Source organism: Cebus imitator, unplaced genomic scaffold (genome assembly GCF_001604975.1).
Source record: "Cebus imitator isolate Cc_AM_T3 unplaced genomic scaffold, Cebus_imitator-1.0 Scaffold644, whole genome shotgun sequence".
Lineage (NCBI taxonomy): Eukaryota > Metazoa > Chordata > Mammalia > Primates > Cebidae > Cebus > Cebus imitator.
Genome location: NW_016107959.1, coordinates 198311 through 203749, shown reverse-complemented (window position 1 = coordinate 203749; position 5439 = coordinate 198311). Strand labels below are relative to the sequence as shown.

At 38.1% G+C, this 5439-nt stretch overlaps 1 pseudogene across 1 annotated transcript; it reads left to right on the top strand.

The window, feature by feature from the left end:
- The first annotated feature begins 447 nt into the window (after positions 1 to 447).
- Positions 448 to 1333, top strand: LOC108295511 (annotated as a pseudogene). Its single transcript, XR_001821434.2, has one exon. The product of XR_001821434.2 is annotated as a 40S ribosomal protein S4, X isoform-like (transcript).
- Positions 1334 to 5439: the final 4106 nt, after the last annotated feature.

The window sequence follows — 5439 nt, the reverse complement described above, 5'->3', positions numbered from 1 at the left end:
ATGATTTCATTGGGGTATGCACATGTCCAAGCTCATTAAACTATATATATTAAATATGTACAGTTTTTGTTTATCAATTATATTTTTTTAAATTGTTTGATAAAAAAGATATATTGGAATAAAAAATATCAAGGGACAGATTATCACAAAGAAGAAACTGTCAGATTTTATAATTTCTAATACATAAAATGTTGCCATATCTGCACTTTGCACAAGACCTAAATAGTGATATGCCACCATGCCTACAGCCAGTAAAAGGAAAACCATAAAACAAATAAACAAGCAGAATTCCTTTACAGTACGGTATTGGTGTTGCCTCTTGAAACCTGACAGAAGGCTGTCTGCATTTTTTCCTCAAGCTGAACATTCACTGTGACTTGATTTTATTCCCTTGGAGCATACAATCTAAGCTGACAGGAAAAAGACTATAGCTTGGAAGTCTCTCTAGCTCTTTCCTTGCCTAATGCAGCCATGGCTCGTGGTCCCAAGAAGCATCTGAAGCGGGTGGCAGCTCCAAAGCATTGGATGCTGGATAAATTGACTGGTGTGTTTGCTCCTCGTCCATCCACCGGTCCTCACAAGTTGAGAGAGTGTCTTCCCCTCATCATTTTCCTAAGGAACAGACTTAAGTATGCCCTGACAGGAGATGAAGTAAAGAAGATTTGCATGCAGCGGTTCATTAAGATCGATGGCAAGGTCTGAACTGATATAACCTACCCTGCTGGTTTCATGGATGTCATCAGCATTGACAAGACGGGAGAGAATTTCCGTCTGATCTATGACACCAAGGGTTGCTTTGCTGTACATCGTATTACACCTGAGGAGGCCAAGTACAAATTGTGCAAAGTACGAAAAATCTTTGTGGGCACAAAAGGAATCCCTCATCTGGTGACTCATGATGCTCGCACCATCCGCTACCCTGATCCCCTCATCAAGGTGAATGACACCATTCAGGTTGATTTGGAAACTGGCAAGATTACTGATTTCATCAAGTTTGACACTGGTAACCTGTGTATGGTGACTGGGGGTGCTAACCTGGGAAGAATTGGTGTGATTACCAACAGAGAGGCCCCCTGGATCTTTCGATGTGGTTCATGTGAAAGATGCCAATGGCAACAGCTTTGCCACTCGACTTTCCAACATTTTTGTTACTGGCAAGGGCAACAAACCATGGATTTCTCTTCCCCGAGGAAAGGGTATCCGCCTCACCATTGCTGAAGAGAGAGACAAAAGACTGGCAGCCAAACAGAGCAGTGGGTGAAATGGTCCCTGGGTGATATGATAGATCTTTATGCATAATTAAAAATCACATGGCATGATTAAAAAAAAAAAAGTCTCTCTAACCTCCCACAACTCAACGTTTAACCTACCATTTTAAAACACAGCAGTGTTCAGTGAATGCCTGCTAAACCAGTGGCCTTTAATGTGTGGTACATGGCCCCATAGGTAACAAATAATTTCCAAATGTTCCAGAGAGATACTACATCTAAGAACATTAGTTATCTGATCCTCCACTTTCTTATTTGCTCTCTAAAACTCACCTGTCAGAACACCCATCTGGTCTAGATCTCATGTAGGTTCTGCTTTCACATGTCCACTTCAAAATTGAAATTATGCTTATTCCAATTTAAAAAAAAAAAAGCATCCAACTAACATACCTGGATTCTTGCTTGAGTGCCTTAGGTTGTACTGACAGCCTCCCAAGGTGCTAAACAAAGGAAATTTGACACAGCAGTGAAACATCCTTTAAACAAAGAATGTCAGTAGCAATCTGGTGTGTGGACTTATCTCGGGATGTTCTGAATTCAGATATATTGTGGTGTGGGTGGGGATAGAAAAATATTGTTTGATGAACTTTACCATCACATCCCAAGTATTTTCAAAGAACTCACTGGTCAGTGGCATTTTGTGAGAGCAAAATAAATACAACACTGTTACGAAATACGGAAAGTGGTGGTGCTTTATTTCAGACAGGTAACAAACTCAAGGTAATGCATTGTGTATTTTCCACCTTACATTTAAATTTTAAAAATGAGAAGCAGACATGGAGATGCTATTAATACATGTATTTGAATTGGAAAAAAAACAAACTCAGACATTTTCTGAAAAATTAAGTCTTATTGGTTAGCAATGAAGACTGTTTTGACAATTAATTTATTTGATAATAAAATTCCAACTTTTTTTCAAATGTAGATTCAGGGAGAACAACAGGTTTGTGTGTTACATAGGTATTACCTGCATAATAATGAGAATCAGGCTTCTAGTTTATCCATTATCCAAATACGCCGAATAGGTAATTTTTCGACTCTCATCCCACTCACCTACCTACGACAGCATTACAGTAATAATTTAATTGTACTTTAAAAAATAAATAAAAGAGTATGATTGGACTACTATCATTGTAAGTCCACCCCTCGGCACACTGGCACCCATATGCATCTCCTTAAACCATATTTAAATCTCCAAACAAAATGACAACAACAATGTGTATTTCTTATTCTAAATATGTTATTCTGCCTAATGTAAAATAAATATCTTCCCTACAAATAAAATGCATAGAAGCTTTCCCAGAAGAGGAGGTGAAGTACTTGAATGATGTTTACTTTTCTCCATGATATTCAGTATCTTAAATACTCTGATACAAAATTAACAATACTTTAATAGTCAGTTAAAGTCAATACATCTTATTGTATAAGACAAGGGAATAAGAGAGAAAATGAACAAAGACATTTGCCATACACACACACACACACACACATATAAAGGTTACCGTGGTGTCAGGTTGTTAGACCAAACAGAATCAAAATTAGATCAGGTTGTTAACCAAACAGAAAGGAAACACTCCCGACAATTACAGTCCTCAATTCTATAACTGATCACATGGGGTTGTGGCTGGTATTTATATCTAATTTCTTCTACTACACATTCTGTGTTCCCTTTGCTGACAACAAGCACATTAGCTGTTCATGGTTTATTACCTGGCAGGGTGATCCACACCTTTATTCCTAAAGGATCTGGGACATTTATAATTCTGCCTGGATTGGGTTGTTCTGCTTTCCATTGCATTAATCACATAAGAGGTCTCCTGTATTCCAAACAAATTCTTCCTTACTTCCATTGTGTAACAGTAATTTTCCTTGTTAGTCAAGATCAATCACTTCAGCCAGCATGTAACTCCTTTTTTGGCTCATTGACTCAAAGGCATGAGGAGGGCAATGTGGCTGGGTGTCAGTCTTCTAGTTCAATGGAATCTTGGCTGTGTCTCCTGGTGGAAGCTTTTCTCCCTCTGGCACTAAGACCTCTGTGCTAGCAAAGTATAAAGTCATGGGAACAGGAAACAAAATTTCTGCTAGTAGGTCATTAGGGGTAATGGTGAGTGGTGTCAATCCTATTTTCACCCCTTGATTCCTGAATCAATAAATCCTGGCTATTACACCATGTATTGGAAGCTGCTTCAGATTATAGGTAATCTTCTGGAGAATCTCGCTCCAGCCCTGCAAAGTATTGCCACCTAGCTGACACTGTAACGGACCCTTCAAAAATCAATTTTATCATTTTATCAAATGAGAAATTTTAGGATAATGAGAAACATAGCAAGACAAGCATATTCTATGAACATGGGTCAATTGCTGTTCCAAACCATTGGGAACAGCCCATGAATTAATATATAATTATGTATATGGCCCTTCCTCCTTTCAAGAAAAGTGATCAACCAGGTGTGCTGCTCAAATTTCTGCCCACTGTGGGAATTCCTCTTTACAACTGTCCTTCAGGGATATCCCAGAAAGGGGCTGCAGTGTTGCAACTGTTTACTTTGAGTTGGTACCTACACATCATGCAAAACTATTTACAAACATGACTTGAATTTTTTATTCCATCCTTACAAGAGGACCTTAGAGGAGTGTTAAACATGAAATAAAAAGACTAACACCTGGAAGGCAACTGCAATTAAGAAAATAAATTGACCAAATCAATCCCAAAGTTAGAGGAAGAAAAGAAATGACTAGAATTAGAGAACTTTATAAATTTGAGATGCAAAAATCCACACAGAAGATCACTGAAAGCAAGGTTGACTGAATAAAATAAACAAGATGAATAGGTCACCAGCTAGATTAACAAAGGAAAAGAAAAAAAGAGAAGATCCAGCTAAGGACAATCAGAAATGATGAAGATAATATTACAGCTCAAAAACACAAAAGTTCTGCAGAGAATACTACATACAATTCTTTGCACAAAATTAGATAGCATAGAGGAAATTGATAAATTCCTGCAAATGCACAATCTCTCAAGATTGAATCAGGGAGAGATTGAAGCCCTGAATAGATCAATATCAAACTCTGAAATTGAATCAGCAATAAAACACCTACTGACCCAGAAAAACCCTTGGGTCAGATGAATTCACAGTCTAATTCTACCAGTCCTATAAAGAAAAACTAGTACCAATCATACTGAAACTATTCCAAAAACTGGAGAGGAGGGACCCTTTCCTAATATGTTCTATGAAGCTAGCCAGCATCAGCCTAATACCAAAATCTGGCAGAGACGTGATAAACAAATCAAATATCAGGCCAATATCATGATAAACATATTCACAAAAATCATCAACAAAATACTAGCAAATTGAATCCAGTAGCAAATCAAAAATTCAATTTACCACCATCAAGTAGGCTTTATTCCTTGGATGCAAAGTTGGCTCAACATACATAAATCAATAACTATTATTAACCATATAAACATAATTAAAAGCAAAACCATATGATCATCTCAACAGATGCAGAAAATACATTTGATAAAATCCAACAGCCTTCATGATAAAAAACCCTCAACAGAATAGGCATAAAATAAATGTATCTGAAAATAATGAGTCATCTATGACAAACCCGCAGCCAACATCATATTGAACAAGTACAGCCTAGAATCATTTCCCTTGAGAACTGAAACAAGACAAGAATGCCCACTCCCACCACTCCTATTCAACATACTACTGGAAGTCCTAGCCAGAGTAATGAGGCAAGAGAAAGAAACAAAATGAATCTAAACAAAAAAAGGAGGCAAACTATCTCTCTTTACTGCCTATATGATTCTGTGCCTAGAAATGCTCTTAGAATTAATAAATAATTTTAGTGACGACAGATCCAAGACAGCTCTGGAGTGCAGTTCCCAGCAAGAATGCAGAGGACGAGTGATCACTGCATTTCCAAACAAGTTTTTACTGCCCACAGACCAAGAGATTCCCAGGCAGAAAAGTGCCATGAGTCTCCAGCATGGCTGTTTCAGCCAGCACATCAGGTCTCCACACAAAAACTCACACACATCTAGGTGGCCATTTCAACTGGTACCTGGAATGCCTGGGAGACAGAATCACCTATTCAACTCAAAAAAAGAGGGCTGAAACAGGGAGCCAGGTGATCTGGCTCAGTGGGTCCCACCCCCACAAAG